Raw genomic sequence first — 26,104 nt, forward strand, 5'->3', positions numbered from 1 at the left:
CTGGCTAATTCTTTTATTACGGATGCCGCCTTTCAGATTGCCAAATTGTCGGCTAAGAATGCTGGATTTGCCATTTTAGCGCGTAGAGCGTTATGGTTAAAATCTTGGTCTGCTGATGTGTCATCTAAGTCAAAGCTTTTGGCTATTCCTTTCAAAGGAAAGACCCTATTCGGGCCTGACTTGAAAGAAATCATTTCTGACATTACGGGAGGTAAGGGTCATCTCAAAGGAGTCCCCTCTCCTTCTTCCACTAATCAGGAAGGGAATTTTGCTCAAGCCAAGTCTGTCTGGAGACCCAACCAGGTTTGGAACAAAGGTAAACAACCTAAGAACCCCAGCTGCTGCTCCCAAGACAGCATGAAGGGGCGGCCCCCGATCCGGGACCAGATCTCATAGGGGGCAGACTTACTTTCTTTACCCAGGCTTGGATAAGAGATGTTCAGGACCCCTGGACACTGGAGATTGTGTCCCAAGGGTATCAACTGGATTTCAAAAATTATCTCCCAAGGGGGAGGTTTCTTCTTTCACGATTGTCTGTAGACCAGATAAAAAGAGAGGCGTTCTTACGTTGTGTAAAAGACCTCTCTACTATGGGAGTAATTCGTCCCGTTCCAATACTGGAACAGGGGCAGGGGTTTTACTCAAATCTTTTCGTGGTCCCCAAAAAAGAGGGCACGTTTCGACCCATTTTAGATCTAAAAAGTCTAAACAAGTTTCTCAGAGTCCCAGCCTTCAATATGGAGACTATTCGAACAATTCTACCATTGATCCAGGAGGGTCAATATATGACTACCGTGGACTTGAAGGATGCATATCTTCATATTCCTATCGAAGGATCATCACCAGTTCCTAAGGTTTGCCTTCCTTGACAAACATTTTCAGTTTGTGGCTCTTCCCTTCGGGTTGGCCACAACACCCAGGATCTTCATGAAGGTTCTAGGGTCTCTTCTGGTGGTTCTCAGGCCGCGGGGCATTGCAGTGGCGCCTTATCTGGATGATATTCTGATCCAGGCGTCGTCTTACCAACTGACAAAATCTCATACAGACATGGTTCTGTCCTTTCTGAGGACTCACGGGTGGAAGGTGAATCTAGAAAAGAGTTCACTAATTCCACAGACAAGGGTTCCTTTCTTGGGAACTCTAATAGATTCTATATCCATGAAAATTTTCTTGACAGAGGTCAGAAAGTTAAAGATTCTGAATATATGCCGAGCCCTTCAGTCCAATCCTCGACCATCAGTGGCTCAGTGCATGGATGTGATTGGATTGATGGTGGCGGCAATGGACATCATTCCGTTTGCTCGCTTTTATCTCAGACCACTACAGCTGTGCATGCTCGGGCAGTGGAATGGAGATTATGCAAATTTGTCTCCTCAGATAAATCTGGATCAGGAGACAAGAGACTCTCTTCTTTGGTGGTTGTCGCCAGATCATCTGTCCCAAGGGACGTGCTTCAGCAGACCCTCTTGGGTGATAGTGACAATGGACGCCAGTCTACTAGGCTGGGGTGCGGTCTGGAATTCCCTGAAGGCTCAAGGGGTGTGGACTCGGTCTGAGTCTCTACTTCTAATCAATATTCTGGAATTGAGAGCAATATTCAATGCGCTTCAGGCTTGGCCTCAGTTGGCTTCGGCCAAATTCATCCAATTTCAGTCGGACAACATCACGACTGTGGCTTACATCAATCATCAGGGAGTACAGAAGCATCCAAGATAATTCGGTGGGCGGAAGCTCACTCTTGTTATCTGTCAGCTATCTTCATCCCGGGAGTGGACAACTGGGAAGCGGACTTTTTAAGCAGACAGACGTTTCATCCGGGGGAGTGGGAACTCCATCCGGAGGTCTTTGCCATCCTGATTCTCAGATGGGGCAGACCGGAATTGGATCTGATGGCGTCTCGTCAGAATGCCAAGCTCCCAAGATACGGATCCAGATCAAGGGATCCTCAGGCCGAACTGATAGATGCCTTGGTCGTTCAACCTAGCTTATGTGTTTCCACCGTTTGCTCTCCTTCCCCGGGTGATTGCACGGATCAAACAGGAGAGGGCTTCGGTAATTCTAATCGCTCCTGCGTGGCCTCGGTAGGACTTGGTATGCCGATCTGGTGGACATGTCCTCTCTTCCGCCGTGGAAGATTCCATTGAGGCAGGACCTTCTCATTCAGGGACCCTTCCATCATGCGAATCTAGTTTCTCTGCAGCTGACTGCTTGGAGATTGAACGCTTGATTTTATCTAAGCGGGGGTTCTCTGATTCAGTCATTGATACTTTGATTCAGGCACGTAAGCCTGTTACTAGAAAGATCTACGATAAGATAAGGCGTAAATATCTTTATTGGTGCGAATCCAAGGGCTACTCATGGAGTAGAGTTAGGATTCCCAGGATTTTATCTTTTCTCCAAGAAGGATTGGAGAAAGGGTTGTCGGCAAGTTCCTTAAAGGGACAGATTTCTGCTTTGTCGATTTTACTACACAAGCGTTTGGCAGATGTTCCAGACGTTCAGTCTTTTTGTCAGGCTCTGACTAGACTCAAGCCTGTGTTTAGACCAATTGCTCCACCCTGGAGTTTGAATTTAGTTCTTAATGTTCTTCAAGGGGTTCCGTTTGAACCCATGTATTCCATAGATATTAAGTTGTTATCTTGGAAAGTTTTATTTTTGGTTGCTATTTCTTTGGCTCGTAGAGTTTCTGTGCTTTCAGCGTTACAATGTGACTCTCCTTATCTTATTTTCCATTCTGATAAGGTGGTTTTACGTACCAAACCTGGTTTTCTTCCTAAGGTTGTTTCTAATAAGAATATTAATCAGGAAATTGTTGTTCCTTCATTGTGTCCTAATCCTTCTTCTAAGAAGGAGTGTCTGTTGCATAACTTGGACGTGGTCCGTGCCCTGAAGTTCTACTTGCAGGCGACTAAAGAATTTCGTTAATCATCTTCATTATTTCTTGTTTTTTCTGGAAAACGTAGGGGACAGAAAGCTACGGCTACCTCTCTTTCCTTTTGGCTGAAGATTATCATCCGTTTGGCATATGAGACTGCTGGACAGCAGCCTCCTGAAAGAATTACGGCTCATTCCACTAGGGCTGTGGCTTCTTCATGGGCATTTAAAAATGATGCTTCTGTTGAACAGATTTGCAAGGCTGTAACTTGGTCGTCTCTTCACACTTTTTCCAAATTTGATACTTTTGCTTCATCTGAGGCTGGTTTTGGGAGAAAGGTTCTTCAAGCAGTGGTGCCTTCCATTTAGGTTCCTGTCTTGTCCCTCCCTTTCATCCGTGTCCTATAGCTTTGGTATTGTATCCCATAAGTAAGGATGAAATCCGTGGACTCGTCATATCTTGTAAAAGAAAAGGAAATTTATGCTTACCTGATAAATTTATTTCTTTTATGATATGACGAGTCCACGGCCCACCCTGTCATTTCTAAGACAGGTATTTACTTATTTTTGTTAAACTTCAGTCACCTCTGCACCTTGGCTTTTCCTTTCTCTTCTTAACTTCGGTCGAATGACTGGAGTGGGAGGGAAGGGAGGAGCTATATATACAGCTCTGTGGTGCTCTTTGCCTCCTCCTGCTGACCAGGAGGCGTAATCCCATAAGTAAGGATGAAATCCGTGGACTCGTCATATCGTAAAAGAAATACATTTATCAGGTAAGCATAAATTTCCTTTTTCCTGTTATTTCCAAAGACTTAACTTGTCTTAGACCTACAGGATACCATTGATAACGGATATAATTACACTGCCTGTGAATATACGGTCAGAATCGGATTTCACTAAGTAATAAGGAAATCTTTTGGAGATCATTGAATATCCCTAAGATTACTACAGATTCTCTATCTGAGTTGAACAGAGAAATACAACAGAATGAAATTATACAAGCTATTAAGAATTCCGCCAATCTGAAAAACCCTGGGCCAGACCAGATTCCAGTTGAGTTCTATAAGATACTGGCAGAACATATTACTCCTACTCTTTCTTCCTTGTATAATAAGTATTATATCCAAAATGAGATGCTATCTAATTTCATTACAACATCCAACATAGTATTAATTCCCAAAAAAGACAGGGATCCTGAGTCTATGGACTCTTACCGCCCTATTTATCTCCTCAACGCGGATTATAAAATTCTTGCATCTATTATAGCGAATTGTCTCAATCAAGTTTTAGATCCTCTTATTCACCCAGACCAGACAGGTTTTAAGTAAGGAAGAACAGCACAAAAAAATATTAGAACGGTTTTGACGCTTATTGAGTTCTGTCAGAATAAAATTTATATGCAGAAAAAAAAGAATCGTCCTGGGTCTACTGGCCTTGGGTGGGCCTATACAGTTCCCTGCGGGTGTAGCTGTCCCTGAGTGTTGTGCCTTTCGTTACAGAATAGCGCATCTTCACGTTTTACTCAGACACGTTTTTGAGTCATTAGAGGATCCTATCCTTAACAGATATGGGAATCCGCAGTCTTAGACTTCGAATGGCTCACCTCATTAGACATGAGGGGATGGCTCTACCGCAATCTCACTAACAGTAGCGAGATTGCATGAGCGTCACTCCCCGGAAGTGGGCGGAGCAGGTTGGATGCGTGTGTGCGGCATTCCAAGCAAAACAGCTAAGCCACCGCTCGCCTATACCCATGCCAGCCTGTTGTTAATAGCGGTCCTAGCAGTCGCTACTTACAGGCGCTACCTGGTTACATACTGGGTCCTGGAGCGTGGACTGGTGTCAAGCCACTTGTGGCCCATTGGCTAGGGCCACTGCCAGATCTTTTTTTCTGTTGGTGCTGCAGAGCATAGGAAAAGATCTCAAGGGAAGGCTGCTAACATTTGCACCAGGAATTTCAGCAGGGCATCGTCAGCGGCAGAAACGGTGATATTTGAGTCATCCATTAGAGCCCCAGTCACCCCTGGCTACTATCACACCAGCGGATCCATGTCTCGGTGCAAAGAACTTCCACTCACTCAGACGGCTTCTGGAAATAAGCAGTATATGCTACCTGCCATCCTCCCAGGACCCTGTGGTTAGGCTTGAGTGATAGGTTGTGTGGTTACTCCCCGCACGCAGTTTCACTTGCCTACTAGGGTAGGAGGTTATCTCTATACGTGGTAGCATAGTGCCTATGAGGAGCGGCTGGGTTGTGTACACTGGGCAGAAGAAGTCTTTGGATGTGTCAAGGAGATGCTGTGAATGCTGACGGATATACTGTGGCAGATAAGTAGACTGGCTTATGATATTTTGTTGCATTTGCTGAGGGGCTTGACAGGCATATAATCTGTGATATCTTGTTTGAAAGCCTCCCCTGATACAAGAGGACAGTCTATTACTGGATGTATATTTGTATAAGGTTGCTGAAAGCATTTATAGTAAACTTTATATGCTGGCTACAGATCTTTTTCCCATCTAAGAGGCTACTGTCGGGTTTGCTGGAAAGTTTTTCCTGTTATTGCCAAGGACTTAACTTGTCTTAGACCTGCAGAATACCATTGATAACGGATATAATTACACTGGCTGCCTGTGTGTATATATATGCTCAGGATCCGATTTCACTAAGTAATAAGGAAGTCTTTTGGAGATCATTGAATCTCCCTAAGATTACTACAGATTCTCTATCTGAGTTGAACAGAGAAATACAACAGAATGAAATTATACAAGCTATTAAGAATTCCACCAATCTGAAAGTCCCAGTTGAGTTCTATAAGATACTGGCAGAACATATTACTCCTACTCTTTCTTCCATGTATAATAAGTATTATATCCAAAATGAGATGCTTTCTAATTTCTTTACAACATCCAACATAGTATTAATTCCCAAAAAAGACAGTGATCCTGAGTCTATGGACTCTTACCGCCCTATTTATATCCTCAACGCGGATTATAAAATTCTTGCATCCATTATAAGTTTTAGATCCTCTTATTCACCCAGGTTTTAAGCAAGGTAGAACAGCACAAAAAAAATATTAGAACGGTTTTGACGCTTATTGAGTTCTGTCAGAATAAAATTTATATGCAGAAAAAAAAGAATCAGAATCTAGGGGATTTTGCATTAATCGCTGAAAAAGCATTTGACTCCATTTCATGGGACTACTTGTTTACCTCACTTGAAAAATTTGGGATATCTGGGCACTTTTTAAATTTTATTAAATTGTTATACAGAAATCCTGCCTCTTCTTTGATGATTAATGGTAATACATCTTCAAATATCTATCTTGAGAAAGGGACTAGACAAGGCTGGCCACTTTCCCCACTCCTATTTAATATCTCCTTAGAATCGCTGGCAATAGCTTGTAGAAATACACTGGGAGGGGTTTCGATTGGGGGTAGGGATAATGTATAATCACTCTATGCTGACGATATTTTACTATATGTGAGAAATTCGAAGGTCTTTATTCCTAAATTACTAGAGATATTGAAAATGTTTAGTTCCTTTACAGGATACAAAATTAACGCTAATAAGTCAGAGATACTATGGATCATTAAACATAAGAACAGTTTAACGGATAACCCTCCTTTTTCTTTAGCAGTGCAGAAGATAAAATATCTTGGAATAGTGCTTGCTAAAGATCCTAACCAGTGGTATTATCTAAACTATCCCCAGCTATGGAGTAAAATCCTGACATCTATACGTGATTGATCTAGTCTTCCCTTGTCTCTCTCTGCTAAAATTTCTTTGATCAAAATAATAATCTTCCCTAAAATATTTTTCCTCATACAGAACCTACCAGTGTTTATTTGCTGCAAAGATATTAAAATCTTTTATTCACACTGTACCAAATTTTTCTGGGGTAAAGGTAAACCGCGTATCTCCATTAAAAAGCTTGCTCGCAATAAAGAATAGGGAGGTATGGCATTTCCCGATATTTAAAATATATAATTGGTCAAGCATGGCTAAAATTGCATTAGAATGGCTGTCAGGGACAGATTACATTATTAATTCTCAAGTGGAATAGAGTAGTAAAATTACTCTTAACAAATATTATATTATCTTACTATGTAATGAGGGGCATATTCAGAACAAAAAACTTATTAATTTTGCCATATTAATTGGTAGACAACTCATTCTTAGATTGTGGAAAGACAACCATAGTCCTAGCTTTCAAGTCTTTTTACATGAAATTAGATTCCAAATAGCAGTGGTGCTATTCGAGGCTTTAAATACCCCGGACAGTAAAGTTAAGCAATTCCTAAAGAAATGGGATAAGGTCCTCCTCTCCTTTCCGATAAATTATCAGCTTCAAATCCTTTACCCTATGAGACAAATGACAGAATTTATAATAGCTGTCTTGGCTTTGGATTGGTACCCTGTGGAGTAGAAAAATATTCTTTAACTTAGAGAAATGGAAGGTGTCCCAGAGGGTGGGTTGTAAGATATTTGTTTTTTTATTTTTGTTATAATAGATAAAAGTGCAACAACAGGTTTGTGCGGGATATTTATCATAAGTTGAATAATTAGCTGGGGTTTGTAGAGTTTAAGACCCAAATACTGATTTGTAATGAATATATATGTTTTCGTATATAAGAAGTGTATTTTCCTTTTTTTGACTGAATACTACTATGGATGTATGTTTTGTTAAAAACATTCCTGCTGTTGATTAATAAAAATTATATTAAAAAAAAAAGACATGAGGGGATGAAGTAATTTCCAAATTGTCTGATTATTGAGATATTTCCCTTTTTTTGTTGGAAGAGCGGGGTTCTGTTTTGCTGGTCCTGCGGGTATGCCTGCTTTCTTCCTGGGCATTAACCTACGGGTTGCCTTATATTTTCTTTTATCCAGTTAGGATGTTTTTTAATTTCGATTATGTGTTTCCTTTGGGAACTTCAGGGATCGATTCTCTCTGGTTGCTTCTTCGGAAGCTTGTTAAGGGACACGTTAGTCCTAGGTTTGTCTATTTTACTTTCCCCTTTGAGGGAGGATTTAGCCAACTTGACAGTTATGACCCCAGCTGCGGCTGGTCCTGCTGGGATTGATCTTCTGTCCTGTGGCTTATTCAGACATATGGCGCCTGTTCTGCCTGGCTGGTCCGGTGGGGCGGTGAGTGCTCACATTAATATTTGTGTGCTTTCTTGTTTTTCTTTACAAGTTCAGCTAATCACTCTAAAAGGATCCGTATGGCTGGGAGGATTGTGTCAGTCCTTATTCAGCATTCAATCTGGTGACCAGGTCAGTGGAGTTCCACTGCGTCACTCTCTTGGCTCCGATTTCCTCGGGGCCTAGAGTTTCCTTCCTCTCTTGGGAGGATTGGGGGCTTAGTGCCTCCTTACTGCTGTTTTGAGCGGTTTGGCCTTTTGAGACTTTGGAATTGTCCTTGGACATGTTCCTGCTGTGGTTCTCTTCTTGAGACCTTTTCGGACTTCGTCGTTGAGACCTTGAGACCTTTTCGGACTTTGTTGGGGGGGGCTTACATCCTCCTTTCGGAAGTGTGGTCCCTTTCTTAGGGCTTCTCCTGGCTTCAGGAGGTTAGGACAGACGGGTTAACCTATTTTGGAGAGAGGTACGCTCTCTGGGTTGTTCTGTCCATTTTTTGATGAGTTGCTGGCTCCGCCTTGAGTCTATGTTGGGACTTTTGCTAGATCTCCAGGTCTACGGCCTTGTCGACGGTTTCCATTTGGTATTTCGGGTTGGCACCTGAGCACTATTGTAATGGCTTCGCCATTTTTTCCACTCGTTGTTTGAGCCTGGGTTTTTTCTGGTTCTCTGGTTTCAGACCTGCCGATGCTTGGGCTGACCCGGCTGGAGGTAGGTCCTAAGATCCATTGTTCTCTCGGATCTTGGGGGCGCATTGGTCCTCGTTGAGGTTCTGGGCTCTCCTTTTATTTGAGATCTATGTGTAGGTCTGGTGGTTTCTGTTGCCTAGAGTGTGCCTTCTGTAGTGGAGATTTAGCACTCTACATTTTGGTAGCCGCTTCTAGCAAGTATTTCTTCTGTGTCATCTTGAGGATGGCTGCGTGTTCTTGACTCAGGTGTTTACCTGCGTCTGGGTCTGCTACATGTAATTTTGCCTGAATTCCTCAGGGTTCTGAGTTCGGATGATGTTTGGTCTCTGTTTTCAGTTGTTCCTAGGCGCTGGTTGACTTGCTGCCTTGCAAGTGAAGGGTTACTCTTTGAAACCAGCTACAGCTGTTTGCGCCTTGATCGAGTTTTACCTAGCTGTTCCAAACCTTGCAGGATGATGGGAGAACATTTTCTCATTTCTGCTACCTGTTCTAAACCTTGTGGTGTCTATTTTGATCTATTTGGAACCTTAGGTCTTACGAGCTTGGTTTGATGGGAGTTTTTCCTTTTATGGAGTTTGTGGTAACCTTTCGGTTTCCATTTGGTTCTTCCTTGCCTTATTCCTGTGGGAGTTTCGGCGGGGGTTCCCTTCACTAGTGAAGTGTGTGTGGGGGGGGACCGACTGTTGGACGACGGTGTCTCTCAGAGGACTGTTGGCTCAGTTGTGTCTGATGTTGCAGTCTCTAGCTAGGCTTCCAGGCTATCTGCTGGTCAGTGTCCTTGGGACCTTTTCCCTTTTTGTTTTCTCGGCTTCGGACGAAGCTGGGTTTTTTGTTGGGTAGTGGTTTCAGGTCTGGTGCCCTCAGAATGGGCCGCCTATTGTAACCTCCCGTTTTGGCATTCAGTGTCCTCTATAGCTTGGGTATTGTTTTCCCAAAAGTAATGAATGCAGCTGTGGACTCTTTCCATTTAGGAAGCAAAACATAAATTATGCTTACCTGATAATTTTATTCCGATGGAAAGAGTCCACAGCTCCCCACCCTGTAGGGTTACTTCTTTTGTTCCTTAGCTCTGCTCTGGCTGATAAGGGTGCGGCACACGTTTTCTTCAGGGCCCTGGGGTGACCACTGAAATCACACACACATGCAACTGAGTGTTTTCACAAAAGTCCCCTTTATTTGAAGAACACACAAAGAATTTATAGTGATGTATACGTCATACATGAGGTCACAGGAAATATATAAAAAACGTAGTTAACTTCACATCTGCATAAGGGGCCCACAGGAAATAAGAATGTTGTTATAGCACATAACAGAATATGCCCATATAACCATTTGTAGAGAGGATCATATATTGGAACCATATGTTACAACTTATACAAAAAGAAACTTGTGGAATGCTGCTTTATAAACATTTGATACAAGATTTAAAGTTACCCTCAATATGCTTAATATGTGAGATTCAAATTACCCATATAACATAATATATATAATATATATATACACATACACACACATATACATACCCATCATTCCCCTCTTTGATCACATCGTGATCACATAACCTGTAATGTTCCTACAATATAAACTATCTGGGTCTACCTCTAATTAAATTTAGCAGTTGAACTTTTTCTGCATCTTGTATCATACCTGATATTTTCTTTCGTAAAGTACAAGACATGTAACAGTTAAACAATGTTAATAATAGTAAACAAAATAGGTGTAAAGTGTTCAACATCTTCAGGTGCGTAATAACATGCCGTTATTAATACTATTGGGATATACACAAAGATCAATATCCCCATTAGGAAAAGGAAGATCTTGCAGAAATGTCTTGGATCCATGATTGAGATCGTTATCCTGGTCTTTGTGAGGAGTGATCGATACCTTATCACCCACTTCTCCTTTGTGAGGGGTGACCGATAGCTTGTCACCCGCTTCTCCTCTCTTTGGACAGAGTTTAACTCGTGAAGCGTGTATCCAGATGTCCTTGTCGTCAGTCAGTACGGCAGTCCTGGTTACAGCGATCACAGTGACTGGCTTGCTGAACGGGAAACCTCCTTTCTTTGCTTTATTCAGCTGGCGAATGCAGACCAGATCTCCAGGCTTGAAAGGATGGGTTGGTTCCTGTGAGGGAAGAGGTAAACGGGAAGACACATCACCATAGATGCCATTCAATTTATCAATCAATTGTTTTACATATTGTTCCTTAATACAATCTAAATCACCATTTTTAATGATAAGTGGGCCTTTTACCCATGGAGTCGGGAATGGTCTACCCATTAGGACCTCAAATGGAGACAACCTGGTTGTCCTATTTGGGGTCATTCTGATTTCTGCTAAAATCGCAGGTAAATAGTTTTGCCATTTAACCCATGTACCTGCTGTTGCCTTTAAAAGTTTTTCCTTGATATTGCGATTCATTCTTTCTACAATCCCTGAGCTTTGTGGATGGTAGGGAATGTGAAAGTTCCAATTAATCTGTAACCATTCTACTAACTCATGTGTGATTTTACTAATCAACGCTGGACCGTTATCAGAATTAATCTGAAGCGGACAACCAAATCTGGGAATTATTTCAGTGGCTAAAATTTTAGCGACTGTTTTTGCATCTTCCCTCTGTGTAACAAAAGCTTCTGGCCACTTAGAAAATTGGTCAACTATTACAAGCAGATGTTTAGTGCCAGTTTTTGGAATATGTGTAAAATCAATTTGTAGATGTGTGAATGGGGCTGTAGGTGGGGGTAAGTGGTCCTGCTGGGCTTTATTGGGAATGGTTGCATTGGTCTGTAAGCAATATACACATCTATTAATATATGCCTTGCAATGATCACCTATACCTCTAATGTAGAAAGATTGCTTCAACAAGTTAGTTGTTGGTTTTATACCTAGGTGTCCAACACCATGGGCTTGTGCTATAAAGAGTGGTGCACTGCTTTCCGGTATGCCCACCTTCCCCTCTTTAGAAAACAAACCATTCTCATCTAAAGTTAACCCATTAGTAGTCCAGAAAGATATGTCACTAGGAGTGGCATGTCCCTGGAGTTCAAGAAGCATATGGTCTGTAGGACATGAAGGTGTTGCTAAAACAGCATACATACGGATGGTGGATCCGGGTGTATGAGAAACATAAGCAGCCTCTTTAGCAATTTTATCTGCAAGTGCATTACCCAAGGAAATAGGGTCAGACTTGTATGTATGTGCACGGCAATGTATGATCGCTATGTCCTTTGGGAGTTGTATGGCCTCTAAAAGGTCATTAATCAGGTCTGTATGAGAGATGGTCTTGCCATCTGCTGAAACAAAACCACGTTGTTTCCATATCATACCAAAATCGTGCACAACCCCAAAAGCATAGCGAGAGTCACTGTAAATGTTAACAGATTTATTTTCAAACAATTTACATGCTTTTGTAAGTGCTATTAATTCTGCAGCTTGTGCAGAAGGATAAGGAATGGGGCCTGCATCTAGAACAATGTCTGGTAGTTGCACAACGGCATAGCCTGTCTTATAAATACCATCACTAGGTCGGGAACAAGAACCATCAACAAACACATTATCAGCATGGTCAAAAGGTTTATCCATCAAGTCAGGTCTTGGTGTGGTAATGTGGTGTATTACCTCTATACAGTCATGGTCTGTTGGAAAGTCTGGTGATCCTGTAAGTAAGGCACTAAGTATTTGAGTTGGCCCTGAGGATACACTACTATATTTAATAGTCAGATTTGTATTATTCAGTAATATACATTCATAACCAGAAAGTCTTTGAGAAGTCATGTGTTGGGTAGTGACATTTTTTACAAGATGTAAAACTTGGTGACTAGTGTGTAGTACTATTGGATGGCCTAATGTGATTGTTTCAACTATCTCTACAGCCATGGCGCAAGCCGCCAATGCTCAGAGACACGCCGGCATCCCTTGTACCGGTATTGGAACTACTTTGGAAAAGAAAGCTACGGGACGCATATTGCCTCCACCATGCTCTTGGGCACAGACAGCAGCCATGGTTTTACAATTGTCCCTCGCATACAAGTGAAATGGTTTACAATAATCAGGTAGTCCTAAAGCAGGGGCACTAATAATGCTAGTCTTCAGAGCTATGTAGGATTTAGTCATGTCTGTGGTCCATTGTATATGTTCAGGGCTATCCCCTTTTGTGGCTTGCCTTAGAATGGAATCATGATGGGAGCACTCAGGAATCCATTGTCTGCAATAATTAATCATACCTAGAAAGGTGAGCATGTCCTTTCTAGTAACTGGCTTTGGGATCTGTTGAATCGCTTGGATTCGTTTGGAACTAATGGACCGGTGGCCTTGGGAAAGCACAAAACCAAGGTAATCAACTTTTGTCACTCCTACTTGTAGCTTATGTTTTGCTATTTTATGACCTTCAGCAGCAAGGTGTTTTAACAGACTTATTGTATCTACTGTATTAGCCTCCTGGTTAGGACTACACAACAGTAGGTCATCGACGTACTGAAGGAGGACGGAACCTTGGCTTGGAGTCCATGACCGCAAGGTACGTTGGAGCACCAGCGAGTAGACCGCAGGTGAGGCCACATAGCCTTGAGGGAGGCGTGTCCAGGTAAGCTGACGCCCATCATAATAAAAAGCCATAAGTAGCTGTGTCTCAGGGTCCAATCGGACTGAAAAAAATGCGTTAGCTAAATCAATGACCGTAAATATACAGGCATCATGTGGAATGGCTGTGAGTAAGGTTGTAACATCTGGGACTATTGGGGCAATTGGGATTACTATTTCATTAATTGCCCTTAGGTCTTGTACTTACCTATATTCATTGTCTTTCTTTGGGATCGGATTTATGGGGGTATTATAGGGAGAAACTACTGGACGGAGGATTCCTTGTTTAAGGAATTCCTCTATCATGGGTCTTATCCCTTCTTTCTTTTCTCTAGACAATGGATATTGTTTAATAAACACTGGAGTAGTATTAGGTTTTAATCTGGCTTTATATGGGGTACACTGAACTAAACCAACGTCAAGTTTTGAAGATGCCCATACAGAGGATGGGACATCTGTCAATATGTCATTAAAAAAACACAGGTTAGTGGACCCTAGACTCACGTCTAACCCACCCTGTCTAGTGACAGCTACTTTCAAACCAAGGGGACCCATAAGATCACGACCCAAAAGGTTAAGGGGACACCCAGTTATAATACGAAATGGGTGCAAAAGTTGTTGGCCAGTACAGGGTACCCTAACTTCAAGTGGCGGTGTGATGCGAGTCTGAGTCAGCACTCCATTAATCCCTAGAGAAGGTTCAGATTTTTCAGTAATGCCATCATACATATCTGAGCATAAGGCAGAGCATGTAGCTCCTGTGTCTACTAGAAATGGTAGGGGTTCTCCCTCTACTTCTAGGACTAAGTACGGTTGCTCATGATAACTTGTTGACACCACTGGAAAAATTGGAGTGCTACCTTCTAGGCACCCCTATGGCCATTGTATGTTGTGTTTGGGTGCCTCCATGGGTGCAGGGGCTATGTAAGGCTGTCTGTTATACTGTCGGGGATTGTAAGGGGGGCCAGAATTATTAGGGGGTTTTGGGCATTCATTTTTCCAATGTCCCTGTTCCCCACAGTTAAAACAATGTGTTCTGTTTGAAGTATAATTCCCTCTAGCTCTTCCTCTAGCTCTCCCTCTACCTCTCACATACATTCTATTACTCCCTGTATTATCCCTTTCCCTGGCCTGGAATGGATCACAATGTTGTAAACTCTGCTTTTGATAAAAAGCAGCGTTTTTTCCCTCTAATTTCCTGATGTCAAAACAACCTGCCCCTTCTTTTTCATGAATTCTTTTCAAGAATTCTGCTGGAGTCAACTCCGGCCAATCAGAGACAAGTTGTTTCACCAACAAAGAAAGCCGAGGTTGCATATTACTAATGCAAGTCTGGACCTTCAGAGAGCCCATTGCATCTCCTGATTCCATTCCAGCCTCTTCCTTCCAGCATTTATAAAAACGCTTAACAAATTCTACTACTGTTTCCTTTGTATTCTGTTTGCACGCTAGTGCAATTGACATACTTTGTTTATCCTTCCATATTCTATGCATTTCTATACTTAATTCTGTCCACATTTCATCAAGTCCTTCACATGTGTTTAGGGCATAGTTAATTGTTGGATCTCGACTCAATTTACTAATACTCTTTACATTACCCCTCTCCCAACCTGATTCAGGGTCATAGTCTAGAAGTGCATCAATGATAATTCTTATATCTGTCTGTGTCATGTTTTGTCCTTGTAACATTCTTTTTAAATACATAATACAAGCTGATGGATGTTGACGGGGGTTTGGGGCTCCCTTGGTAATTTCCCTTAATTCACCCGGGGACAAAGGTTTAATAATTAATTGGTCTCCCACAGTAAGAAATGGCATACTAGCTTCTGGTACAGCTGCCTCCTCCTCCTCTACTTCTTCATTCCCTCTTTTATATTGTGGGGTTATTGTAGGGGGGTAGGAAGGTGTTACTGGTTCAACCTTAATCGGGGGTTTGGGCATAATTGGGGGTTTTGTGACCTGGTATCGGGGAGTTACAGAAGGTCCTGGCAAGGTCCATTCCTGGGGTACCTGAGCAGAGGCAATAGCAATAGTCTCTAGATCTATGTCCCTAGGGGATGGAAGGCTAGGATATAGTCTGTTATATGATGGCAAAGGTAGGTGAGGGGCATTATATGGGGCAGTGGGGGGTGAATATTCTGTCTGTCTTTGCTTCTCACTTTTACCCTTTTTTTTATTCCCATCTATATCAATATATTGCCAGTATGGAGCAACAGTCAGCCAATTTTCCCCACCCTTTTTCATATAATTCATATAACCACCCTGGATCACCTTTATACCATGGAAATGCCTCTTCATCACCTAGACACAACCCTTTTACCATATTCATATGAAATTTATCATTATCCCCCTCTCTGGGGAATGGATCAGAGCTTCTCATAGCTTCTGTCCAATCTGCCATATTCTGAACCCAAGGAATAATATACATAAACCCATCGGGCGACACCCTTCCCACATAATCTTTACAATTTTCACCTGGTCTAGGTGATGGAAATTGTTTAGACTGGGATTTGCCCATTCTCAACTCCTAACTTATCTTTTAAAACATTTACAACAAAATATAATACAACACAAAAAAAATAAAAAATAATAAAAATTAAAAATACAATACCTTTACCTTTAAGAGCAATTAATTATTGAATCTTTTTGCAAAAACCACATTAACTAGAATGGCTGTACTCCGTTACCAGTTATTGTGCTTAATGCTTAAGTTTACAACAAGAGAAAGAAAAAAAAAATATCACTATGCTGATCCTTTCAGTAGTTTCTGGCATTAATTATCTCTAGGTCAAAGGTCACCCTTCACCAGAAAAAAATGTAGCGTTTAGAAACAGGAATACATATAAGCAACAGTTTACTTTCTTAATACTTTAAACAATAAGCAGTATTTTACTTCCTTAACACTTTATACAAATAAACAATATTTTGCCATACAGCATATTTAAAAGCAAGCAGCATAAGAATTCATATAAACAATGCAGTATTTATCTTATAACTTTAAAGCAATGTTAGCCATACAGCAATATTTCAAAAGCAAGCAGCAAGAAAATGTGTGGTTTAACCCTTCAGCCAGACTTAATATAACCTGATTTCTACCAAAGAAATCTATTATTCCCTTTTTATTTAGCCTACCAAAGACTTAATTATTATTAATTAATTTAACCTGATTTCTACCAAAGAAATCTATTATTCCTCTTTTTATTTTTAATCTATCAAAGATTTGATTAGAATCTACCAAAGATTCACATATATATTCCCAACTATTCCTATGTAAAATGAAACTTAAGGGGTCTCGTGGTAAGAGAAAAAAGGTCAGAATAAAAAGGACTCTTTGTTCAGCTTACCTTCCAAGAGTTCCCTGTTTCATCCCACTTCTGACGCCAGTTTTGTAGGGTTACTTCTTTTGTTCCTTAGCTCTGCTCTGGCTGATAAGGGTGCGGCACACGTTTTCTTCAGGGCCCTGGGGTGACCACTGAAATCACACACACATGCAACTGAGTGTTTTCACAAAAGTCCCCTTTATTTGAAGAACACACAAAGAATTTATAGTGATGTATACGTCATACATGAGGTCACAGGAAATATATAAAAAACGTAGTTAACTTCACATCTGCATAAGGGGCCCATATAACCATTTGTAGAGAGGATCATATATTGGAACCATATGTTACAACTTATACAAAAAGAAACTTGTGGAATGCTGCTTTATAAACATTTGATACAAGATTTAAAGTTACCCTCAATATGCTTAATATGTGAGATTCAAATTACCCATATAACATAATATATATAATATATATATACACATACACACACATATACATACCCATCACACCCGTCTTTTTTTTTTATATAAGGGGCGTCTTTGCTTTTTATTCTTCTGGCACCTTTTAACCTAGATATTTCTTCTACTGTTCCTTGTTCCTCATCAGAATGACTGGGGGGTGAGGGAAGTGGGAGGAGTATTTAAGCCTTTGGCTTGGGTGTCTTTGCCTCCTCCTGGTGGCCAGGTTCTTATTTCCCAAAAGTAATTAATGCAGCTGTGGACTCTTTCCGTCGGAAGAAAAGAATATTATCAGGTAAGCATAATTTTATGTTTTTTGTGTACTCTGCTGCCACAGTTATTAAAAACTCACAAACATAATATTCTTTTATTATAACAATCTGTATTGCATAATATGGGTAGGGAACCAAAATAAATCCCATAAGAAATTTGTGTATATTCTGTCAACATATGGCAAATAGGTCAATTATGCTTAATTCCTCAAGACACTTCTTTCTAAATCCTGTCTAAAATAATTTCCATTGCTGTAAATTATTACTTAAAGCAAAAATTCATGAATACCACACCGTGCATTCTAAAGTATGTATTATATTGTGTGTATTGCCCATGAATTGTTTGAAAATGGATTCCTTGCCACATCATTTTCTTGATTGTGTTTCTCACATGAAAAGAGATATATTGCAAAAATAGTAAAGTATAGTAATTAAAAGGGGAATTTCCATTTAATGGGAGTAATACTCGCAAAGTTTTTGCTGCAACTCAGCTCTACGTATCACAGCTTGTTAAAGATCCAGTGGCATCCAGACATCTGGCACTTAAGCAGTTAAAATAATTTAATTTGAAAACATATTTTATAAATAATGTTACAAATAATTTTATTTTAACTGCAAACGTGTGGAATGTATGGATGCCACAAGATCGTTAACAAGCTGTAATACTTTTTAAGTTCACTTATTAAGGGGCACAAGTCAAAATTAAATATTTGTGCTTTAAATAGATTATGCAATGTCAACATATTTCAGTTTTCTTCAGTTATCAAATCCACTTCATTCTTTTGGTATCTTTTGTTGAAAAGCATACATAGGTAGGGTCAGGTGCTGATTGGTGGCTGAAAGCTAGCTGCTGATTGGTGGCTGCACATATATAGGCCTCTTGTCATTGGCTGACCTGATGTTTTCAGTTAGGTTCCAATAGTGCACAGCTGCTCTGGATCTAACATTATCTATATATTTAATTACTTTGCAGGGGGTTAAACGCATAGATATATGCAAGCAGTAGTGAGTGCAACAATAAAATAATTTTATACCCCTGTAATAATGTTGTGACAAATTAGAATACTTTATTATTTTAATAGAATGTTCCTTTAATTATGAGTTATTACCACAGGAAAGGTACTGATGTTAATTAAAGGTATATATTACAATATATAATGTCCCTGTAAGTCCAATTTAGCATAAAGTGATACTTCAGCATGTTTAAAATTGTAAAACCAGTGACAAATATGCAGACTAGATGTTTAAATTACCTGTGAATATATATAATTAGGCAAGTGTTCTGCCCTACTGGTAATACTAGTATTGCTGATAAAACTATATATGATATTGTATGTATGTATGTGTGTGTGTATGTATGTATATATAATATATATATATATATATATATATATATATATATATATATATATATATATATATATATATATATATATATATATATAATGTGTGTCTATTTGTATAGAGTGGCACCTACACCTAGAAGCCAGAACACTTTACTATCACAATAGTCAGCAAGATACTTATTCTTAAAAAAACACAGTTAAATGCTAAAGGTAACGGTGTGTTTAGATAAATTATTTATGAAATAACATTGTGTTGATTGTACCACATTCTTTAACTACAAATGAAAAATGTCAGCTCTACATTGACATGACATCTGCTAAAGTATCCTGATCACTGAACCTAATTAACTGATTGATATTGTAGCAGAAGAGCTATAGTATATTAGAGTGCAGGTTTATTTTTGACTGCACTTTAAAACTCATGGAACAGGCTGATTTGCTATAGACCTGCTGCTGTGCTCTAAGATCATCCCAATTAGAATACAAAAGGTTTTACAGAACTCCATAAAATCAATTCTACTGGAATAATGCCTCTCAGCTAAGCAGGTGTCATGGTATCACACGGCTTAATTTTATTTCTAAACATCTGGTAAAATTTAAATAATGTCACTGGATTGGAAACTTGAGAAGGACAATAGCCACCTGCCTTGAAAATAAACGTTCCTTTCTTTCAATGCCTTTTAATTCCATTTAAAAATCCAGTTTTATAATCCAGCAGGGAACCATTTCCCCTGCCATAATCTTCCTTTTCAGCTCTCTTTTTCAATAACTAATTTGTTCATTCTGCTTGAATAATAGAAATGTGTATTTAAAGGATAAGGCTACAGGAATATGTATCAAAGCTATTTCTAGAAATGTGAAGACTGTGAAATATTGCAGCCATTTTTATGGAGACTGAAAAGTGAGTTATTAATGTTTTCTCACCCATTGATTTAATTTTAACCGTATATAATAGTTATTTTTTGGCTTGGCAAAATAAAAGTACAGATAAACGTTTTGAAAATTGATTTTAGGGATCAATTTGGCTTCAGTCTTTTTTTCTTTTCTTCAAAACTCCATACCATGTAAAATGCTGGATTTTTCTCTGTATTTCAAAGTGGTAATTTTAGTCTTTTCATAATTTTTGCCTCCAGACTTTTGTTTTTTTGTTTTTCTATTGGCTGATTTGAATTTGAACATTCAAATCAGCCAATAGGAATGCTAGGGTACCCCTATATATATATATATATATATATATATATATATATAGGGTTACATCAGATTCAAAACTCTTTTTAGTTTGAAGATCACCTTAAAGGGACATAAAACAAGTTGGGATAGAGACAAAATAATATAATATGTACTTTAATTAGTGTACTTTACCTGCAAATTTATACTGCAGTACCTCGCCATTAACCCTTTTTAGTTTATGAATTGTAAAGTTCTAACTCCCCCCACGCAATTCCTTTTATGGCTGTATCTATGTTTATTGTTCTTTTGGTAGAATGCAAAAGTGAATAGGGATTATCTGCTGGAGCATGCCTAGAAGCTGAGAACTCCGTTAAAATACAATGCCTGTGTCTAAACACTGATAGGAGGGATGGAGTTAGCTGCTCCAGGCAGCTTAGCTATGTAATTCATTTTGCTTATTTTTGAAAATTATTTTAAAATACTTGCCAGCAATTTTTAAACAATTTATTTATGCAGCCCTTTTAAGATATGAACAGATCTCAACCTGTTTTATGGCACTTTAAAAAAATATTTACACACACACACACTATATGGTCAAAACAAGTATGTAGACACCTGACAAAACACCTATATGAGCTTGTTGAATATCCTATTCCAAAACCATGGGCATTAATATGGATTCTCCACCTCTGCTCCGCCTTGTGGTTATAACAAATGCTTCTCTTCTGGGATGACTTTCCACAAGGTTTTCTTGTGTGGGAGTTTTTTCCCATTCACCTAAACTTTCATGAGTCAGATAGGGCATGCAATTTTAAACAACTTTCCAATTTACTTTTATTATCATCAATCAAACTGATTTATAAACCGTTGAAAAACACCTATTTTCTCAGAGCATTTTGAAAGTTTTTCACAGTTAGACTGTACTAGTTCATCTGTGTCATATAGATAACACTGTGCTCACTCCCATGGAGTTATTTAGGAGTCTGCACTGATTGGCTAAACAGCATGTCTGTCAAAAGCACTGAGATAAGGGTCAGTCTGCAGAAGCTTAGAAACAAGATAATCAAAGAGGTAAAAAGTATATTAATATAACTGTGTTGGTTATTCAAAACTGGGGAATGGGTAATAAAGGGATTATCTATCTCTTTAAACAATAACAATTCTGGTGTAGACTGTCCCTTTAAAATAAGTGCTTTGTTAGGTTTAGGGAGTTGGCAGTAACTGCTACAACAAACTACACACTACATGGATAGAGTATTGAAACGTAGTTAAAGGGACAAACACAATGCTATCTATATGACACACATGAAACTAGTACTGTCTAACTGTGAAAAATGCTCTGAGTGGAGAGGCGGTTTTTCAACGGTTTAGAAATCAGTTTGAGCCTACCAAGTTTTAGCTTTTCAAAAATACCACCAAGCAAATTTAATGATAAAAGTCAATTGGAAAGTTGTTAAAATTTCATGCCCTATCTGAATCATGAAAGTTTAATTTTGACTAGACTGTCCCTTTAATTTGTATGTAAAATAGTTGCCATGAGATGCGAGACACAGCATAAAAGGTACAACACTATTTTATTGCAGAGCATAGAAATATACAGCTTGCACAACACATCTAACTTAGTAACTGCGACATAGACAATAACAGCTATAAGCCCATGCTCCCATCCGGTGACGTTACCTCCCACTCTCATCACATCTTCCCCTTTTTCAAAGGACAAAACATACATTTTTTTTAAAGAGTACATCAAATAACAAGGTATAAAAGAAGCATACAAAAATAGTTTTTAGTGTATAACAAATAAGCTAATGAGAATATATATGAACAACAAGAAATACAATCCTGACTTGAACATCGGGGTAGACTACCCTAGTCCACAGTGACCATGGGATTATTCTGCCCATTCTTTGGGTCACTGCTCTAACTAGTGCTAATCCCGATATCGGGCTGGAAGTTTCACCACTCTTCCACTTGATGTCATTTTACATGAACTGTCCTCTGATACAGAAGAAGGTGATTGAGAGTCTGCCGGAAGCAAAGAAGTATCCCTGCTGTGATCTTGCTGAGGGGAAGGCACCCCTCTTAAAACAGGGGATCCCACCGGCGGTGGCTCTGAGGCATCCAGTCCAAAACTCTCAGTTACTGGCTGAAGATGTCTTCTATTTCGACGTGTGACTGTCCCTCCATCAGTAAGGACTACATAACACCTTGGTTCTGGAGAGCATCCAATTACCTTAGCAGCATCTTCCATTTCTTCTCATCATCCAGTTTAACTCTGACATTTTGCCCCACATTCAGCTCCTATAAGGGCCTCACAGAGTGTTTTCTGTCATAGAAGAATCGATAATCCCTTTTAGCCTCTTCATCCCTCCTAAGGACCTCGTCCAGAGAAACAGAGCTGGTTGGCTGGAAGACACCCACAGAGGGTAAAGTGGTGCGAATCTGACGTCCTAGCATCAGCTGAGCCGGGCTAAAACCTGTAGCTTGGATGGGGGTCGCCCTATAGGCCAAGAGAGCTAGGTACGGCTCAGATTGCTTCAAAATGAACTTTGTTGTTTGAACTGCCCTTTCAGCCATTCCATTGACCTGCAGGTAATGTGGACTTGACGTAAAATGGACAAAATCATATTTACTGCTGAAAGAACTGAACTCCATGGAAGCAAACTGCATTCAGTTATCACTCACTAACTCCATTGGTATGCCCCACCGGGCAAACAAGCTCTTGAAATGAGTGATAACGGCTTGACTGGTGATCTCATTCAAGGGTGCAATCTCCAAATACCTGGAATAGTAGTCAATCACGACTAGGTACTTTTTCCTGTGCAGTTCGCACAAATCAGCAGCTATTTTCTGCCATGGGCCTGCAGGTAGCGTAGTAGAAATCAAGGGCTTCCTTCTCTGAGTAGGCTGGCATTTCCAGCAAAAGGCACATTTTGACACGTGGCTTGCAATGTCAGAACTGATCCCAGGCCACCATACTGCAGTAGCTGCCCTCTCTCTGCACTTTCTAATGCCCAAGTGGCCATCATGAATCCTGCCAACCTTCTTTTATGTACTTAATAACTTCTTGAAAGTCTGTATCTAAATGTGTCTCCACTCTTATTTGCTCTAGCTTCCCTGATGAAATGGATTTGGATGCCAGAACTGAATCCACATACACTTTCACATCTGATTCCGTTGAAGATTCTTCAGCAGCAGCCAGCGGGGGCCTGGAAAGTGTATCTGCCACTACCAGTTTTTTCCCTGGTACATGCACTGCCTGAACGTTGAACCTGAGCAACCTCATCAGAAGTCTCTGGCATCTTAGGGGTGTTTTTTTTTAATATCATAGGAGTTTATTAGAGGGACTAGCGGTTTATGGACAGTCTCCAGACTAAATTTCTCTAAACTCACTAAGTAACGCTGGAAACACTCAAAGGCCCAAACTGCAGCCAGGCACTCTCTTTCAATTTGGGCGTATTTTGACTCGGCAGCCGTCAGTGTACGGGAACAGTAGGCAATGGGCTGTAGTTTGTTCTCATTCAGCTGCAGGAGGACGGCCCCTAGCCCATAACTGCTCGCATCAGCACTAACCACAGTCTTTTTAGATGGCTCGTAGAACCCTAATACTGGGGCAGACCCCAGCAAGGACTTGACCTGTACAAAAGCTTCTTCCTGTGAAGGACCCCAGACTCAGGCAACATCCTTCTTCAACAACTCTGTGATAGGGTGTAGTACTGTGTATAAATCTGGAAGGAACCTGCCCACATAATTCACAAGGCCCAATATTTGTCTCAGCTCGAGTACATCAGAAGGACTTTTCATCTGTTCAATAGCAAGGATTTTACCAGGGTTTGGTTTGATGCCATCTCCATTGATGATATGCAGCACACAGCTCAATCATTGATCATGTTTTTCCAATGTAAACCCATACACTAAAATGTCATCCATGATGACTGCCGTGCCCTTGTGGTCCCTTAGGAGGGAACTCATCTCTCTTTGAAAGATTTCAGGAGCAGAGGATATACTGAAGGGGAGTCTGCAGAAGCAAAACTGACCAACCGGTGTAATGAAGGTAGTCCGTTTGCGGCACTGTGGATCTAGAGGTATCTGCCAGAAGCCTCTGGAAGCATCTAGTGTAGAGAATAACTTCGCCCAGCCAGTTTCGGAGCTATGTCTTCAAGCGTCGGCAGCACATATCTCTCTCTCTTCACCGCCTCATTCAGCCTTTTCAAGTCTACGCAGATGCATAACTTCCTGTTTTTCTTTGCAACAGGCACAATGGGGGCACACCAGTCAGTTGCTTCAACAACCTCTTCAATAACTCCCATATTCTTCACGCGCAGAAGTTCCTTCTACACTTAAGGCATGAGCGGGAACAGAATTCTACAATGAGTGGTAATGCTGTATGGGACTGCATCACTTTTAAGTGATATACAGATTGGGTTGCAATTCAGTAGGCCCAATTCACCATACATTTCTTCCGAAATCTCATTCACTCTGGCGACAAGGCCCAAACCACAGGCTGCTTTCCTACTCAATAGGTTGTTAACACACTGACCTCTAATTACATGTACCCACATGGTAAATTTCCTCTGCTTGTACTCACAGCTGGCAATAAATTTCCCCGCGCAATCGATGCGGCCACCAGGACTATGAACTTTCGATGTAACTTTCGACAGCTGAGGCTGTCAAATCAGTTTTATGAATGCTGCAAGGAACATAACAATGATGTCTGCTCCCGTGTCAATCTTGAAGGCAACCTTGGCTCCCATTACAGTAAGGGTAACCCGCCAATCTTCGTCTGAACCAGACCGTTCAACAACAGACCCTACAAAGGACACTTCTTGACCCTCCTGGTCTCTATCCACCTGCATCTCCTTAATGTATTAAGTTTTATACACCACTTCAAAATGACCCATTCAGTTACACTTTCTACATCTCTTATCTTTAGCGGGGAATACGACATTCTGATCATTACACTGCATGCAGCGAGCCTGCTGGCCCTATCTGTTGTCCTTGGTCTATCACTCACACTGTGCCTTTCACCTGCAGCTCTCCTGAACTGCTGCACTTCATCCACAATACTCTTAGACCTCAGATCAGCACTTTACTTTTTCACCAGTTCACTCTGACGGGCCATCCTAATAGCCCCATCTAATGTTAATTCAGCCTCCAACTGTAGCTTCAGTGAGACCTCAGCATCTGCAATTCCTTTGACTATTCTGTCTCTGATTTGCTCTTCTTTAGCAACACCAAAATCACAGAATTCAGCTAGTTCATACAGGCTGCGCACAAATGACTCCCCAGATTCTCCCACACGCTAAGTACGTTTGTGAAAACAAGCCCTCTCATGAATCACATCTCTTTTGGGCACAAAGTGAGCACTGAGTTTGTTCATAACTATTTCAAAATCAAATTCTTTCCCGTCTTGAAAAGTAAAGGCAGTGAACACTGGCTCCACATCTTTCCCCATAGAGTATAAAAGAGAATTAACTTGTACTTCACCACTCTCCTTGCCCAGCTTGGAAGCAATCCTGAAGTGTTGAAACCGCTGACGCCATGTGGGCCAAGCTGCAGGCTGAGAGAAATTAAAAGTCTCTGGTGTGGTAAACTTCGACATTGTCATTAATCAGGAAACAGAAGCGCAGGCAAGTACTTCTGACACCATGTCATGAGATGCAGGACACAGCATAGAAGGTGCAACGCTATTTTATTGCAGAGCATAGAAGTATACAGCTTGCACAACACATCTAACTTGGTAACTGTGACATAGACAATAACGGCTATAAGCCACGCCCTCATCCGGTGATATCACCTCCCACTCATCACAATAGTGATAGCGTAACTTTATTAAATCTGTGAGTAAATTAAAGGGACATTTGGTATGTTTGATTGTGAGATGCACCTTGTAATTATAAACTATTTGTTAATAATAGTGCCTTTGAACATAAAAAAGGCCAATCCCTATAAGGTCTAGGTTTACTTATTTATTTGGTCCACTAACATGAATAAATAAAACACATGTTTTTAAGTATGGTATTATTCACAATGGGTATTGGTTCATATATTAACACGTGTCTAAGCGGTTGGTAATTGCACTGTACATGAAGTAGCTGATATTATCCACATAGGTGGTGTGGGTTTGTTCTTTTGGATTGTATTTTAGCATAGTATATTTATGTGTGTTTAACAGAATCTGATATATTGAAAAAGGCTTATGTTTAAGCCGAAATGTCGACACTGAATTTTATAGGATAATAAACAAA

General features: G+C 40.3%; 1 protein-coding gene across 4 annotated transcripts in view; it reads left to right on the forward strand.

Annotated features, from left to right (window-relative positions):
* APAF1 (apoptotic peptidase activating factor 1) overlaps positions 1 to 26,104 on the forward strand; it is a 435,848-nt gene that overhangs the window by 320,643 nt on the left and 89,101 nt on the right. The gene's annotated exons all lie outside the window — the stretch shown is intronic.

Source organism: Bombina bombina, chromosome 6 (assembly GCF_027579735.1).
Source record: "Bombina bombina isolate aBomBom1 chromosome 6, aBomBom1.pri, whole genome shotgun sequence".
Classification (NCBI taxonomy): domain Eukaryota; kingdom Metazoa; phylum Chordata; class Amphibia; order Anura; family Bombinatoridae; genus Bombina; species Bombina bombina.